Below are 18,848 nucleotides of genomic sequence, written 5' to 3' on the forward strand. Positions count from 1 at the left end.
AAAAATATATAGGATTTTTAAGCAATAAGGCCTGAGGAGTGGTGGTATATGGTCAATATACCATGGCTAAAGGCTGTTCTTTTGAACAACGCAACCCGGAGTGCCTGGAAACAGCCCTTAGCTGTGGTATAGTGGCCATAAACCACAAACCCCAAAAGTGTCTTATTGCTTCATACACTGGTTACCAATGTAATTAGAGCAGTAAAAATACATGTTTTGTCATACCTGTGGTATACGGTCTGTTATAAACTGGGTAGTTGGTTGGCTGATTGGCTGACAGCTGTGGTATATTAGACCGTATACCACAGGGCACTAATGCAGAGTTGTAATGTACTGTGACTGGAGGGTATTTTGGAAGGATTTGGTCTCCCCCATTGTCATCTCTTGTGTGTGTGTGTGTGTGTGTGTGTGTGTGTGTGTGTGTGTGTGTGTGTGTGTGTGTGTGTGTGTGTGTGTGTGTGTGTGTGTGTGTGTGTGTGTGTGTGTGTGTGTGTGTGTGCATGTGTGCGTGCGTATAACAGCGAGTTCTCCGTCTTTGCTGGTTTCCCCTTTCCCCGACATCTCTCTTATTATCTCTGGTTTGTGAGTTCCAACTTTTTAAATTGCAGCAGAGGGGTATATAATCCTCTCAGTACTCATAGCTAGCACACACACACACACACACAGCTGCCAAAGTTCTCCATCCACACATCTACAGTGGGGAGAACAAGTATTTGACACAGTGACGATTTTGCAGGTTTTCCTACTTACAAAGCATGTAGAGGTCTGTAATTTGTTTTATCATAGGTACACTTCAACTGTGAGAGACGGAATCTAAAACAAAAATCCAGAAAATCACATTGTATCATTTTTAAGTAATTCATTTGCATTTTATTGGTATATAGCCAGCCGGCCAGCAAGAACTAGGGAAAGACCGACAGACAGAGACAAAGAGACAGACAGACGTAAGGAAGGACAGACGAACAGACTGAGCGACAGACAGACATTGTGACAGACAGACAGAGACAGATGGACAGACAGACCGGCAGACAGAGACAGACAGATATACGAAGTGGGAGAATGCAGAGCGTCAGCATGCTGATGGGTAAGGCAGGGGGCAGTGTGCGGGTGACCGAGCTGGACTGCAGTGTTCAGGAGGACTGGGAGAGAGGTCGGAGCTACAGCATTCATTGGCCCTCCTCTGCCTCATCTCGCACCCACAGGACAGGTAAGTGGCAGCTTCCATGCAAACACACTAGCCTAGTGGTTAGATCATTGGTCCAGTAACCTGAAGGTTGCTGGATCAAATCCCCTAATCCCCATTAAAAATGGCTACATTATATTTCAGCTGAAATGGCAAAATGTGTAGAAAAGCATGAGATTAGCTTTTAAAGCCACACACATTTCTGCAGGCCCACCCAACTAACACATTTCTGGCTACATCATTGGGGGAGAAGTCTTTGATAGAAGACAGTGTATCTTCTCTATTTTATTTTACTAGGCAAGTCGGTTAAGAACAAAATTTTATTGATGGCATAGGATCAGGGGGTTAATGACCTGTTCAGGGGCAGAAGGACAGATTTGTACCATGTCTGCTTGGGGATTTGAACTTGTAACCTTCCGGTAATTGGTGCAACACTCTAACCACTAGGCTACCGTGCCACCCCTGTTAGTAATGATGCAGAGCCAGTTCTATGCTGTGTCTAAGCATTTAAGTGGTCAATTGAAATGTGCACTGCACCCCACAGTGTTATGACATGTCATGTAATATTCTAAATTGTACATAACTTCCTTAATGTTGCTGGACCCCAGGAGGAGTAGCTGCTGCCCTGGGTGCAGCTAATGGGGATCCATAATAAATACAACATACAAATACTTTTTCACTATAGACCCAGATTTGTACTGTTTCATACGCCCCCCCCCCCCGAGGTCGGGTTGTGACCCAGAGAGGGTGAATGAGGCAGAGAGAGGATAGTGGATGGATGATAGATAAAAAGAGACAGAATACAGAATAGTGAGAAAGGGGAGGCTGATCGAATAAGAGAGAGAGAGAGCGAGGGGGGGTGAGGATGGGAAGTATGGAGAAGAGAGTGATAAAAGGTTGATGTTACACACAATTCTATACATATACAGTGGAGCAAAAAAGTATTTAGTCAGCCAACAATTGTGCAAGTCCTCCCACATAAAAAGATGAGAGAGGCCTGTAATTTTCATCATAGGTACACTTCAACTATGACAGACAAAATGAGAAGAAAGAAATCCAGAAAATCACATTGTAGGATTTTTTATTTATTTGCAAATTATGGTGGAAAATAAGTATTTGGTCACGTACAAACAAGCAAGAATTCTGGATCTCACAGACCTGTGAATTCTTCTTTAAGAGGCTCCTCTGTCCTCCACTCGTTACCTGTATTATTGGCACCTGTTTGAACTTGTTATCAGTATAAAAGACACCTGTCCACAACCTCAAACAGTCACACTCCAAACTCCACTATGGCCAAGACCAAAGAGCTGTCAAAGGACACCAGAAACAAAATTGTAGACCTGCACCAGACTGGGAAGAGTGAATCTGCAATAGGTAAGTAGCTTGGTTTGAAGAACTCAATTGTGGGAGCAATTATTAGGAAATGGAAGACATACAAGACCACTGATATTCTCCCTCGATCTGGGGCTCCACGCAAGATCTCACCCCGTGGGGTCAAAATGATCACAAGAACGGTGAGCAAAAATCCCAGAACCACACGGGGGGACCTAGTGAATGACCTGCAGAGAGCTGGGACCAAAGTAACAAAGCCTACCATCAGTAGCACACTACTCCGCCAGGGACTCAAATCCTGCAGTGCCAGACATGTCCCCCTGCTTAAGCCAGTACATGTCTAGGCCCATCTGAAGTTTGCTAGAGAGCATTTGGATGATCCAGAAGAAGATTGGGAGAATGTCATATGGTCAGATGAAACCAAAATATAACTTTTTGGTAAAAACTCAACTCGTTGTGGTTGGAGGACAAGGAATGCTGAGTTGCATCCAAAGAACACCATACCTACTGTGAAGCATGGCGGTGGTAATATCATGCTTTGGGGCTGTTTTTCTGCAAATGGACCAGGGCGACTGATCCGTGTAAAGGAAAGAATGAATGGGGCCATGTATCGTGAGATTTTGAGTGAAAACCTCCTTCCATCAGCAAGGGCATTGAAGATGAAACGTGGCTGGGTCTTTCAGCATGACAATGATCCCAAACACACTGCCCGGGCAACGAAGGAGTGGCTTCGTAAGAAGCATTTCAAGGTCCTGGAGTGGCCTAGCCAGTCTCCAGATCTCAACCCCATAGAACATCTTTGGAGGGAGTTGAAAGTCTGTGTTGCCCAGCAATAGCCCCAAAACATCACTGCTCTAGAGGAGATCTGCATGGAGGAATGGGCCAAAATACAGAAAACGTTTGACCTCTGTCATTGCCAACTAAGGGTATATAACAAAGTATTGAGATAAACTTTTGTTATTGACCAAATACTTATTGTCCACCATAATTTGCAAATAAATTCATTAAAAATCCTACATTGTGATTTTCTGGATTTTTTTCCTCATTTTGTCTGTCATAGTTGAAGTGTACCTATGATGAAAATTACAGGCCTCTCTCATCTTTATGAGTGGGAGAACTTGCACAATTGGTGTCTAAATACTTTTTTGCCCCAGTGTAGATGACATTTTCTTGTGTTAGAAGGTACAGTATCATGTATGTAGCAGAACGTATCATTACACTCAAAGTGGGTTGGTGATTAAAAAAAAGCCTATTGTGTGTTTATTGTATTTACAGTCGCCATGAGCAAAGGCAATACACTGCTAGCACAGCTGTCCCATGTTATGCAAGTGGAATGTTTTTGCAGATAGAGCTTTAGAGCCTTATCAGCCATGCTAAAAATGGCAGACATGCAGTTGTACTGTGCCAACCACTTAGTTCAAGGGTTTAAGCCTGCATCTGTTTTAAGAGTATATATTGTTTTACTGTACGATTGGGTATCAGTTACTTGCAATACACTTCAATCAGCCTTTAATATAGTAAGGTTTAGCTTATTTTTATGATGTACAACATTGGCGGGTAAAAGCTGATTTGCAGTGTTATAGCCTTTTATTTTGTATTACTGTGATAACCTTTTGATAGCTGCTTTCATCTGCCATCGTAAAACAAATAAACAAGCTAACGTTAAGTACTTTTCAAGAATGGCTTGCTGTAGGACTGTTTCCCGCAATGAAGCTTGTCTTCGCTAGGAAAAGGTCTGATATTCTGCACGGCGCATGCAATAAACACAGCCTGGAACGTGACCACAACATTGAGGTCTAGTTTCATCTGCTTTGATATGTGGAAGTACTATTCTTTTTGTAACGTTGATGAAACAGTTAGCATGTAGCTTGTTACGCATGGTACTAAAGTTTGTTTTTTGTTTAACCATGTGCATTGTCTGCATTTTTTAAAAGTAAATGGATACTCGCATGTTTGTTAATAATACGATTGCTATGATACTAATATGTGTGTGTGCGTGCGTGTGTGCGTGCGTGTGTGCGTGTGCATGCGTTACATTCACAGGACAAAGTATGTGCGATATCACTGTTGGCCACTAGATGTCAGTATAGGACAGTAGCAGGACAAATGACTGACACTATACTATACTCAAGTCAGTGCAGCTGATTTTTGGTGTTGGGTGAAGTTGCCCCGAGACACTGATCTTGGGTTCATTCACCGCACTAAGGTTTAAGGTTAGGATAGGTGGAGGGGAAGCTGATCCTAGATCTGTACCTAGGGGAAATGTCACCACAGGCCATTGTTCTCTCTAATCAGGGATTGATTCAGACTTCGGACACAAGGGCTGCGGTCCAAACACTTAAAAGACACCCTCGTCCACTTACCCTTGCCATATGCCCTTGGGGGAAATCCCTGTCGCCATCTTGGAGGGTGGTCTAAATGATTAGCCAAGCAAGGGAAGTTTGCAACGTAAGCCCCATATCCCTAATTTTTAGACGGTTTTACGAGTGTACAATTATGTTCACTCCGAGGCCTGAAACTCTGCAGAGATAATCTGCAGAGATATAGCCAGTGGTGGAAAAATGACTTAATGTCGTACTTTAGTGAAAGTAAAGATACCTTAATAAAAAAGACTCAAGAAAAAATGGTCACCAAGTAAAATACTACTTAAGTAAAAGTATTTGGTTTTAAAGTTTCTTAAGTATCAAAAGTAAATGTAATTGCTAAAATATACTTAAGAATCAATAGTAAAAATATAATTATAAATCATTTCACATTCCTTATATTAAGCAAACCAGACAGCACGATTTTCTTGTTTTTTTATTTACGGATAGCCAGGGTCACACTCCAACACTCCGACATAAACATTTTGTTTGCGTCCGACAGATCTGAGGCAGTAGGAATGAACAGGGACATTCTTTTGATAAGTGCGCAAATTGGACCATTTTCCTGTCCTGCTAAGCATTCTAAATGTAACGAGTACTTTTGGGTGTCAGGGAAAATGTAAGGAGTTAAAAGTACATTGTTTTATTTAGTAATGTAGTGAAGTAAAAGTAAAAGTTGTCAAAAATATAAATAGTAAATTACAGATACCCCAACAAACTACTGATGTTGTACTTTAAAGTATTTTTACTTAAGTACTTTACACCACTGGTTAGCATGGGTTACATTTCATACCCAAAGCATCTCAAAGTAATTTCAAAGTCATTGAGCTGCACAATCCCTTTCAGAAATGAATTTGACGTCTGCTTTCAGGTCATTGACTCTAATTAACATCCATTATTTCTTTATCTGCCCTCTCTTTTTCATCTGTCCATTTCTGCTCTATTCTCATTGTTTGCTTGTTTCTTATCTTCCTCCTTTCTCTACCTCCCTACCGCTCGCTGTCTATCTCTCCATCTCCCTCTGTCCTAAGGGTAACCCAACTTGTACCTGGCACTGTTAGTGTGTGTGTATGTGTGTGTGTGTGTGTGTGTGTGTGTGTGTGTGTGTGTGTGTGTGTGTGTGTGTGTGTGTGTGTGTGTGTGTGTGTGTGCGCTTGTGCTTGCGTTTGTGTTCATCAGTCTGTCTGTCTATGAGCGAATGCATGAATAACATTTTTCAGGGTGGGTGTGATATTTGAAATATGTACAATATCTGTGTTTTTGTGTATGTACAGTAAATTTGTAAATGGGAAGGGTGAGTATGTTTAATGTTGTATCACTTCTCTCTCTACTCCTCTGTCTGTCGACTCCTTCGGTCATCTCCCTCTCTCTCCCACCCTCTTATCTCTACCCCCTTCCCTGCCTCTCCCTCCCTTTCTATCTCCCCCTCCTCTACCTCCCTTTTTCCCCTCCTTCTCTCTACCCCGCTGCTTCCCATATGCAGACCACACACTGTACATTGTGTAATTAACTGATGGTCCTTAACCTGCCCCATAGGGATATTGAATTCCTAACCAAATAGACCATGGGCATCACATTTGGGTTGATTCCAGTTGTGCGCCGAATTGACGATTACTTGGGTGCTGCCACTGCCAGCTGTGGGCATGTGAGAAGGATGGAAATAAACCCAACCCAAGGAAAACTGTTACGGTGTCACGTCCTGACCTTAGATCCTTTTTTATGTCTCTATTTTAGTTTGGTCAGGGCGTGATTTGGGATGGGCATTCTATGTTTTGTTCTGTGTGTTATATTTATGTGTTTGGCCTGGTATGGTTCCCAATCAGAGGCAGCTGTCAATTGTTGTCTCTGATTGAGAACCATACTTAGGTAGCCTGTTTTCCCACTTTTGTTTGCGGGTGGTTATTTTCTGTTTAGTGTGTGTTGCACCTGACGGAGCTGTTTCGGTTGTTCTCTTTTGTTACTTTGTATTTAGTGTTCAGTAAAGTTTATTAAAATGATTAACACTTACCACGCTGCACCTTGGTCCTCACCTTCTTCTCCCGACAACAGCCGTTACATACGGTGCCCTGCCTTACGTGACAGACTGACTTTATGACCAAAATAATACTATTTACATTTTGTAGTCAATTTTTGACATTAGAATAAATGTTTCTGACTCATATCGATGCGACATAGGTCATTTGTAAACAAGAATCAAATCAAATCAAATCAAAAGATTTTTTGTCACATACACATGGTTAGCAGATGTTAATGCGAGTGTAGCGAAATGCTTGTGCTTCTAGTTCCGACAATGCAGTAATAACCAACAAGTAATCTAACTAACAATTCCAAAACTACAGTCTTATACACACAAGTGTAAGGGGATAAAGAATATGTACATAAAGATATATGAATGAGTGATGGTACAGAGCAGCATAGGCAAGATACAGTAGATGGTATCGAGTACAGTATATACATATGAGATGAGTATGTAAACAAAGTGGCATAGTTAAAGTGTACATGTATTACATGTATTACATGTATTAACATAAAGATGCAGTAGATGATATAGAGTACAGTATATACGTATACATATGAGATGAATAATGTAGGGTATGTAAACATTATATTAGGTAGCATTGTTTAAAGTGGCTAGTGATATATTTTACATAATTTCCCATCAATTCCCATTATTAAAGTGGCTGGAGTTGAGTCAGTGTGTTGGCAGCAGCCACTCAATGTTAGGGGTGGCTGTTTAACAGTCTGATCAATGTTCCCAGCTTTGATGCACCTGGTGGCTGTATTATACGGGGTGAACTGTTATGAACTTGATGGCCGGTTTTAACAGAAAACAGAGTTCTTTAATGAAAATACAGGAATGGCATAAATCCTCTTCCAACGTTGTGTTTATAGTGCAGGATCTCAGCCAGGCAGACTCCGACAGGACAGGACAAGGTCCCAGCTTGCTTTGCATCAAAAAACACAAACAAGAATCAGACACTGAAAGTAGCAGGAACAGAGAAAGAAATAGAGACCTAATCAGAGGGGGAAGAGAGAACAGGTGTGAAGAGTGAAAGAGCTAGTTAGGGCAGATGTAGAACAGCTGTATTATCAAGAGAAAGGACAGGAACAGACATAACAAGACATGACATGAACAGGCAGTGGCTCGGGTGGTTGTTGTCCTTGATGATCTTTATGGCCTTCCTGTAACATCGGGTGGTGTAGGTGTCCTGGAGGGCAGGTAGTTTGTCCCCGGTGATGCGTTGTGCAGACCTCACTACCCTCTTACTGTTGTGGGCGGAGCAGTTGCCGTACCAGGCGGTGATACAGCCCGCCAGGATGCTCTCGATTGTGCATCTGTAGAAGTTTGTGAGTGCTTTTGGTGACAAGCCGAATTTCTTCAGCCTCCTGAGGTTGAAGAGGCACTGCTGCGCCTACTTCACGATGCTGTCTGTGTGGGTGGACCAATTCAGTTTGACTGTGATGTGTATGCCGAGGAACTTAAAACTTACTACCCTCTCCACTACTGTTCCATCGATGTGGATAGGGGGGTGTTCCCTCTGCTGTTTCCTGAAGTCCACAATCATCTCCTTAGTTTTGTTGACGTTGAGTGTGAGGTTATCTTCCTGACACCACACTCCGAAGGCCCTCACCTCCTCCCTGTAGGCCGTCTCGTCGTTGTTGGTAATCAAGCCTACCACTGTTGTGTCGTCCGCAAACTTGATGATTGAGTTGGAGGCGTGTGTGACCATGCAGTCGTGGGTGAACAAGGAGTACAGGAGAGGGCTCAGAACGCACCCTTGTGGGGCCCCAGTGTTGAGGATCAGCGGGGTGGAGATGTTGTTGCCTACCCTCACCACCTGGGGGCGGCCCGTCAGGAAATCCAGTACCCAGTTGCACAGGGCGGGGTCGAGACCCAGGGTCTCGAGCTTGATGACGAGCTTGGAGGGTACTATGGTGTTAAATGCCGAGCTGTAGTCGATAAACAGCATTCTCACATAGGTATTCCTCTTGTCCAGATGGGTTAGGGCAGTGAGCAGTGTGGTTGAGATTGCATCGTCTGTGGACCTATTTGGGCGGTAAGCAAATTGGAGTGGGTCTAGGGTGTCAGGCAGGGTGGAGGTGATATGGTCCTTGACTAGTCTCTCAAAGCACTTCATGATGACGGAAGTGAGCGCTACGGGGCGGTAGTCATTTAGCTCAGTTACCTTAGCTTTCTTGGGAACAGGAACAATGGTAGCCCTCTTGAAGCATGTGGGAACAGCAGACTGGGATAGGGATTGATTGAATATGTCCGTAAACACACCAGCCAGCTGGTCTGCGCATGCTCTGAGGGCGCGGCTGGGGATGCCGTCTGGGCCTGCAGCCTTGCGAGGGTTAACACGTTTAAATGTTTTACTCACCTCGGCTGCAGTGAAGGAGAGTCCGCATGTTTTCGTTGCAGGCCGTGTCAGTGGCACTGTATTGTCCTCAAAGTGGGCAAAAAAGTTATTTAGTCTGCCTGGGAGCAAGACATCCTGGTCCGTGACGGGGCTGGTTTTCTTTTTGTAATCCGTGATTGACTGTAGACCCTGCCACATACCTCTTGTGTCTGAGCCGTTGAATTGAGATTCTACTTTGTCTCTATACTGACGCTTAGCTTGTTTGATTGCCTTGTGGAGGCAATAGCTACACTGTTTGTATTCGGTCATGTTTCCGGTCACCTTGCCCTGATTAAACGCAGTGGTTTGCGTTTTCAGTTTCACGCGAATGCTGCCATCAATCCACGATTTCTGGTTTGGGAATGTTTTAATCGTTGCTATGGGAATGACATCTTCAACGCACGTTCTAATGAACTCGCACACCGAATCAGCGTATTTGTCAATGTTGTTGTCTGACGCAATACGAAACATATCCCAGTCCACGTGATGGAAGCAGTCTTGGAGTGTGGAATCAGATTGGTCGGACCAGCGTTGGACAGACCTCAGCGTGGGAGCTTCTTGTTTTAGTTTCTGTCTGTAGGCAGGGATCAACAAAATGGAGTCGTGGTCAGCTTTTCCGAAAGGAGGGCGGGGCAGGGCCTTATATGCGTCGCGGAAGTTAGAATAGCAATGATCCAAGGTTTTGCCAGCCCTGGTTGCGCAATCGATATGCTGATACAATTTAGGGAGTCTTGTTTTCAGATTAGCCTTGTTAAAATCCCCAGCTACAATGAATGCAGCCTCAGGATGTATGGATTCCAGTTTGCAAAGAGTCAAATAAAGTTCGCTCAGAGCCATCGATGTCTCTGCTTGGGGGGAATATATACGGCTGTGATTATAATCGAAGAGAATTCCCTTGGTAGATAATGCGGTCGACATTTGATTGTGAGGAATTCTAAATCAGGTGAACAGAAGGATTTGAGTTCCTGTATGTTTTTGTGATCACACCACGTCTCGTTAGCCATACGGAAATGCAAGTTTATTCAGGAAATAAAGGGGGGCCACCAAAAGGTTTAGCCCCCCTTAGGTGGGGGGCCCCCAACCAAATCTCACTTAGGGCCCCCAAAAGGCTAAGGCCGGCCCTGAATTGGTGGCTGTGTAAATATGGATTCAAAAGCAAAATGTATAATACAGCTCTCATTAAAACCTTACCTCTCCCATTCAAATAGTATTGTGATCCTACACTAAATATTCTAATATCATCTATCATGTTCCGAACTCCACCCAACATGCCCTGATTGGACGCTGGCTGTGGCACGTTTGGACGTGTTCATTGGGACACTCAGTGGTGTGTTTGATAGAAACTTATCCCATATAGCTTATCCCAGCACAGATTCTGGGTCAGACACTAAGGATGAGAGAGGTGTTAGAACTACTTTGCTACTACATTCAACTACCATTCTATAAACGGTATGCTGCGGGTGTCCTAGAATGGACACAGTACAGGATCAGGGATGTGCAGTTCTGTGGATGTGTACTCCTTTCACTCTGCCCCTTGTCTACAGTATGTTCATGGCTACTTATATACCTGGATCTTTGTAAGCTTTATGTTTTGACAGGGCACTCAATCTATACAAAAAAGAATGCACACGCATTGACCTCTCTATGATCTGACCTCATACCCTTGAAGCCCAGAGTAAGCCCTCTAAATTGGATCTCTGTGGCATCTGACTGAGGGGATTGTCTGAGTAAGAGGGAAAATGTGGAGACAGTACCATCGTTGACTGTGGTGCAAATTGGATAAGCTGTGCACATTTTTCCTGTCGTGCTTTGATGCCCTCGCACTGTTGTCTTTCATAGCGTTGCTAAATTTATGTCAATAGAGTCCCTGTATGTGTGTGTGTGTGTGTGTGTGTGTGTGTGTGTGTGTGTGTGTGTGTGTGTGTGTGTGTGTGTGTGTGTGTGTGTGTGTGTGTGTGTGTGTGTGTGTGTGTGTGTGTGTGTGTGTGTGTGCGTGCGTGTGTGTTTGGCGTGTGTGTGAGACAAAGAGATCTTAGACCGTCTCAGTGCCGATGAGATTGGAGAGGGAAGCAGGTGTTATTTATTGCTTTAAATGCATTTATTGCAAGTTTATTCAAATACTGTAACAGTAATTCATATATTGCAACATTTACGAGCCTTTGAATTTTACTACCGAGCAACATACGTTTGTAATATGTCACATGCGTTCATATTAGCATTTTTTTTAAAGCTTTAGAATGGCAGTGTACAAGTGTTCCACATTTACTGGCGTCATACAACAGAAAACTTCAACTGGAACACTCTTAGTAACTAGTGCACAAAAAAACTCTTTACAAACTACGCCACCAAATTTGAATTAACCCCGACCGCTACAAGTGAGTGGAACAGCATAAAACACTTTCCCCCATTGGGACGATGCTATTCTACCCTCACACGCATGGTCCAATGAGGGCCCCATAACCGTTGAACCAGCATGGACTAGCCCGTGTTCGGCTGGTGTGGACCAGCCTGTGATGAGCTAGCCCGTGTTGGGCTGGTGTGGACTAGCCTGTGATGAGCTAGCCCGTGTTGGGCTGGTGTGGGCTTGGTGTGGGCTTGGTGTGGGCTAGCCTGTGATGAGCTAGCCCGTGTTGGGCTGGTATGGGCTTGGTGTGGGCTTGGTGTGGGCTAGCCTGTGATGAGCTAGCCCGTGTTGGGCTGGTGTGGGCTTGGTGTGGGCTTGGTGTGGGCTAGCCTGTGATGAGCTAGCCCGTGTTGGGCTGGTGTGGGCTTGGTGTGGACTAGCCTGTGATGAGCTAGCCCGTGTTGGGCTGGTGTGGGCTTGGTGTGGGCTTGGTGTGGGCTAGCCTGTGATGAGCTAGCCCGTGTTGGGCTGGTGTGGGCTTGGTGTGGGCTTGGTGTGGGCTAGCCTGTGATGAGCTAGCCCGTGTTGGGCTGGTGTGGGCTTGGTGTGGGCTTGGTGTGGGCTAGCCTGTGATGAGCTAGCCCGTGTTGGGCTGGTGTGGGCTTGGTGTGGGCTTAGTGTGGGCTAGCCTGTGATGAGCTATCCCATTTTGGGCTGGTGTGGGCTTGGTGTGGGCTTAGTGTGGGCTAGCCTGTGATGAGCTATCCCATTTTGGGCTGGTGTGGGCTTCCATGAGATCACAGTAATGATAGTTTTAACCATATTTTGAGGCTGTATATGTTATGTTTACAATCCTCTTCTTTGTAAACAATGAATAAAACCTTATATTTTGGGTTATGATAAAGATAGACGGTTAAACTAAGCTCATGAGTTGAGTTACAGTATATCCTTCAAAATATAAATGGGCAAATATCAAGGATGATTGAACAGCTTCCCAAAACCCAGACCGTAGCTTTATTATGATGTAGTTATTGGATGGGACTGGGATTGTGTTACGAGGCTTTGGACCTTTAAAACCAATTATCTCAGAATCATCTTTTTGCAGAACCTTATCATCCCCTCTCTCATAATGACTGACCAAGCTCTACCGTGTGTAGAATAAAAGGAAGCCTTTACCGTAGCCTTGTTATCACCAAATACCAAATGCACCACATCATTTTATTGCCAAGGACACCGCCATATTTGACATAGATTACTTCAATATAGATTTTTCACAATTGATATTTCAAAAACTTTTAACAAAATTAGCAGAATAATGTCAATGAAGCTGCAATGGTAGATTGTAAAATAAATACTACTGCTTTTTTAACCTTTAAGAAAAATACTTTATTCATCTACTGTATTTTCCTTATAGTTCTTCTTTATTCTAACCCTTTCGAAAGACTTTGCTGTTTTTCATGTAACGCACGCACGCACGCACGCATGCACGTAGCCTGGAGGTTAGAGCGTTTGGCCAGTAACCAAAAGGTTGCTGGATCGAATCCCCGAGCTGACAGGACACAACTCTGTGGTTTTGCCCCTGAGCAAGGCTGTTAACCAAGCCCAGGCGCAATTTAGATTTTGGCCACTAGATGGCAGCAGTGTATGTGCAAAGTTTTAGACTGATCCAATGAACCATTGCATATCTGTTCAAAATGTTGTATCAAGACTGCCCAAATGTGCCTAATTGGTTTATTAATACATTTTCAAGTTCCTAATTGTGCGCTCTCCTCAAACAATTGCATGGCATTCTTTCACTGTAATAGCTACTGTAAATTGAACAGTGCAGTTAGATTATCACGAATTTAAGCTTTCTGCCCATATCAAATATGTATTTTTTGTTACTTACAACCTCATGCTAATCACATTAGCCTACGTTAGCTCAACCATGTCATGGGGGGGGCACCGATCCCGTAGAGGTTAAAGTGACTATGCATAGATTATAAACAGAGAATAGCAGCAGAGTAAAAGAGGGGGGTGGGGAACAATGCAAACAGTCTGGGTAGCCATTTGATTAGCTGTTCAGGAGTCCTATGGCTTGGGGGTAGAAGCTGTTGAGAAGCCCTTTGGACCTAGACTTGGTGCTCAGGTATCGCTTGCGGATGCGGTAGCAGAGAGAACAGTCTATGACTAGGGTGGCTGGAGTCTTTGACAATTTTTAGGGCCTTCCTCTGACACCGCTTGGTATAGAGGTCCTGGATGGCAGGAAGCTTGGCCCCGGTGATGTACTGGGCCATACGCACTACCCTTTGTAGTACCTTGCGGTCGGAGGCCAAGCAGTTGCCATAACAGGCAGTGATGCAACCAATCACATTTGGGGTAATTTTGCACCCACAATGATTTGATAGAAAGGTGCAGTTCTCTATTCCTTCCAAGACCAGATAGACAGATAATCAGCAGAGATATAACAAGTGGTAGAAAAATGACTCAATATCATACTTGAGTGAAAGTAAAGATACCTTAAAAGAAAATGACTCAAGTAAAAAGGAAAGTCACCCAGTAAAATACTACTTGAGTAAAAGTCAAATGGTATTTGGTTTTAAATGTATTTAAGTATCAAAAGTAAACGTAATTGCTCAAATATACTTAAGTATCAAAGGTAAAAGTATAAATCATTTCAAATTCCTTATATAAGTAAACCAGTCGGCACGATTTTCTTGTTATTTTTAATTTTTACGGATAGCCAGAAGCACACTCCAACACTTAGACAATAATTTACCAACGAAGCATGTGTGTTGAGTGAGTCCACCAGATCAGAGGCAGTAGGAATGATCAGGGATGTTCTCTTGATAAGTTGTGAATTGGACCATTTTCCTGTCCAGCTAAGCATTCAAAATATAACAAGTACTTTTAGATGTCAGGGAATATGTATGATATATATATATATGGACTGTAGTGGAGTAAAAGTAAAAGTTGCAAAAAATATATAAATAGTAAAGAAAATTACAGATTCCCCCAAAAAGACAACTTAAGTAGTACTTTATAAAGTATTTCACTTAAATACTGTCCACCACTGGATATAGCTCTGTCAGGACCCGGTTACGAACCTGGGTCTCCGGAGTGAGAAACAGTCACTTAACCAACTGAGCCACGAATAGTCAGCAGAACCCAGAAGATGAGGCAGACACAGCAGTACTTAAGATGGTGTATTTAATAAAGTAAAAAGGAGAAGTCCTTAAATACAAAAATGGCAAATCCAAAAGGTGGTAGGAATAGCACAAAAAAGCCTCAAGAGATACTCAAAAACAAAAACAGAATTCCACAAGAGCATCCACCGGAAACGACAAGAATACACAGAACACTAGGGCTGGGTGCTAACATACAAACACAGAGCACAGAACTGAGGGAAACTAAGGGTTTAAATACAATCAGGGGAAAACGAGGCACAAATAATAATGGGGAACAAGGGAAAAAACATAAGGTCAAAAAGCACAATGGGGGCATCTAGTGACCAAAACCCGGAACAACCCTGGCCAAATCCTGACAGAATCCCCCCCCTAGGAACGGCTCCTGACGTTCCTACCAGCTCTCTCAGGGTGGAGGGCCCTGAACTGACGAATGAGGTCAGGGTCCAGGATGTCTTTGGCAGGAACCCAGGAGCGCTCCTCGGGAAGCCTTCCCAGTCCACCAGATACTGCCAGGACCGCTGCACCCGGCGGGAATCCAGTATCCGATGGACGGTATAAGCCGGCTGGCCTCCAATGACACGAGGCGGAGGGGAGGTCTGTCTGCCGGGACAAGGGGAGAAAAACAACAGGTTTTAACAATGAAATGTGAAATGTGGGATTAATCTTAAGGGATCTGGGTAAGTGTAGGCGATAAGAAACTGGGTTAACTCTCCTGGCAACCTTGAAGGGACCGATGTATTTTGGGACAGCTTGCGAGACTCCAAGAGGTAAGTCTCTTGTGGAGAGCCAGACTCTCTGGCCGGGGCGCAGGGTAGGCCCGGGAACGTCTGTTGGCTTGTTGTTGGTACCTCTGTGAGGAACGCATAAGATTAAGACGGGTCTTCCTCCACAAGCCGACAGCGTCTGACGAACTTCAAGGCTCAAGGCACTCTGACTTCTGCCTCCTGGTCCGGGAACAATGGAGGAGCATAGCCAAACTGACACTCGTGCGGGGACATACCAGTGGAGGAGGAACGCAAGGTGTTGTGCGCGTATTCGGCCCAAACAATAAAGGATGACCATGTGGACGGGTTGTCACGAGTCATACATCGGAGGGTGGTTTCCAGCTCTTGATTCATCCTCTCTGTTTGGCCGTTGGACTCCGGATGGTACCCTGAAGATAGACTGGCAGAAGCCCCCATGAGTTGGCAGAAGGCCTTCCAAAACCTTTTCTGTCAGAAACCATATCTTGAGGAATGCCGAAGACTCGGAACACATGATTAATTACCAACTCAGCCGTTTCCTTGGCAGAAGGTAACTTAGTCAGAGGGACGAACCTGGCCGCCTTTGAAAACCTGTCGATAATGACTAGGATAGTAGTATTGCCATGGGATGGAGGAAGTCCAGTAATAAAGTCCAATGAGATATGGGACCAGGGTCTGTGGGGAACAGGTAAAGGGTGAAGGAGTCCTTGAGGGCGGAGGTGAGAAGATTTGCCCTGGCAGCACACGGGACAGGCATTGACGAAAGTGGCAACGTCTTCTCTTATGGTAGGCCACCAGAACTTACGCTGGATGAACTCCAGGAACCTACGCCCGGATGACAGGTGAGGCGAGAGGAGTGCCCCCACAGAAGGACCTGAGTCCTCACTGCCTTGGGGACAAACAACCGATTGGCAGGACCTCCTTTCGGGTCCAAACTTGAGCACGTCTCACGGTATCCTCAACTTGCCACGAGATCGGAGCCACAATCTTAGCAGCAGGAAGGACAGGCATGTCCGTGTCATCTCGAATGGCAGGAGCGTAGACTCGGGACAGGGCATCCGGTTTGAGATTCTTCGACCCGGGCCGATAGGTGAGGATAAACTGGAATCGATTGAAGAAAAGAGACCATCTAGCTTGTCTAGAGTTCAACCGCTTCGCCTGCTGGATATACTCCAGATTTTTGTGGTCCGTAAGCACTTGAAACGGGTGAGAAGCCCCCTCGAGCCAGTGTCTCCATTCCTTCAATGCCATCTTAACCGCTAGGAGTTCACGATCCCCCACATCGTAGTTCCTCTCAGTCGGGGTAAGCGGTGTGAGAAGAAAGAGCACGGATGAAGCTTCTTGTCTTCACCCCTCTGAGACAGGACAGCTCCAACACCAACCTCTGATGCGTCTACCTCCACCACAAATGGTTCATCCGTAGTCGGTAGTATCAGGATGGGAGCAGAGAGAACGCGCTGCTTGAGTCCTTGGAAGGCCGTCTCAGCTTCTCTTCCCCACAAAAACCTTGCATTGCCACCCTTGGTTAAAGCTGAGAGAGGGGCTGCCACCAAGCTGAAGTTCTTGATGAACTTGCGGTAGAAGTTTGTGAAGCCCAGGAAACTCTGAACTTCCTTAACGGATTTGGGGTGGGATACCGCCCTACCTTCCTGGGGTCCATTTGGACTCGACCGGGTTCCACTACAAATCCCAGGAATTGTACTCGGGATGAATGGAATTCACATTTTTCCGGCTTAACGTACAGATGGCTGTCCAGGAGGCGTTTGAGTACTTGTCTGACATGCTTAGTGTGTTCTTGAAGGGAGCTCGAAAAGATGAGGATGTCATCCAAGTAAACGAACACAAATATGTTAAGCATATCCCTAAGCACATCGTTTATGAGCGCTTGGAACACCGCTGGGGCGTTGGTCAGGCCGAAGGGCATCACCAAGTATTCATAGTGACCAGTAGGCGTGTTGAAAGCGGTCTTCCACCGTCACCAGGTCTGATCCGCACAAGATGGTATGCGTTCCGCAGGTCAAGCTTAGTGAAAACAACTGCTTCCTGGAGCAGCTCGAAGGCTGTGGCCATAAGGGGTAGCGGGTAACTTACGGACGGTTATGGCATTGAGTCCCCGGTAGTCGATGCAAGGACGTAATCCACCGTCTTTCTTGGCCACAAAGAAAAACCCTGCTCCCGCCGGGGAGGTGGATGGACGCATGAGGCCTGCTTCCAGAGCGTCCTTGATGTAGGTATCCATAGCAGCTCGTTCGGGTGGAGATAGGGAAAAGATCCGACCCCTGGGGGCAAGTGCCCGGAAACAGGTCGATGGGGCAATCGTAAGGTCTATGGGGTGGTAGCATGGTGGCCCTCTGTTTGCTAAACACCAGTTTGAGGTCATGGTAAACTCGGGAACTCGGGTCAGGTCGATGGATTCTAAAGACTCGGGAGTAGAACTCTGGGAATTCTGGAAAATACAAGTAGCTTGGCAAGGACCCCACTGCTTGATAGTGCCCACAGACCAGTCGATGTGAGGGTTATGGCTGTGAAGCCAGGGGTATCCAAGGACGAGAGGGAACTCGGAACAGGAGATCAAATGAAAGTTCATCAATTCCTGGTGTTGTGAAACTGAAAGTCGCAAGGAGGTAGTGACATGAGTGACAAGTCCAGATCCCAAAGGGCTTCCATCCAATGTAGTGACCCTCATGGGTTCACTTAGAGGTTCAGAGGGAACGCCATTCTCCTTCGCCCAGACACCATCCATGAAGTTACCTGCGGCTCCAGAGTCTACCAAGGCTTGAAGGTGAAGCTTGTGGTTGTCCCAGGAGAGGGTGACTGGAATGAGCAGACGGGAGTTGGACGGATGGGAGGAGGTTATGTTTCCCGTTACAGTTCCCCCGGTCTGTACGGGACAGAGCGTTTCCCTGGAGCCCGGGACACGTGGAACGGAAATGGCCCGGTTTGCCGCAATATAGACAGCGTCGCTCCCTCATCCGGCGGTCTCTCTCAGCCTGGGAGATGCGTCCAATCTGCATGGGTTCCGATGGAGCCAGCGAGGATAAAGGTGGGGACTCGGAGCTGGGACTGATAGGGGCTAGAGGTCTACGGTTGAGTTCTCTCTCTCTCAGACGCTGGTCAATGCGTGAGGCCAACTTGATCAGGGACTCGAGATTGTCCGGTGGTTTCCGAGTGGCCAGTTCATCTTGGATAGTGTCGGAAAGGCCTTTCAGAAAGCACACCGTGAGCGCCTCGTTGTTCCAGCCACTTGCTGCTGCCACCGTGCGGAACTTGATGGCATAGTCCGTCACGCTGCGCCAACCTTGGTGGAGAGTCAGGA

The sequence above is a fragment of the Oncorhynchus masou genome, chromosome 18, assembly GCF_036934945.1.
Source record: "Oncorhynchus masou masou isolate Uvic2021 chromosome 18, UVic_Omas_1.1, whole genome shotgun sequence".
NCBI classification, from domain to species: domain Eukaryota; kingdom Metazoa; phylum Chordata; class Actinopteri; order Salmoniformes; family Salmonidae; genus Oncorhynchus; species Oncorhynchus masou.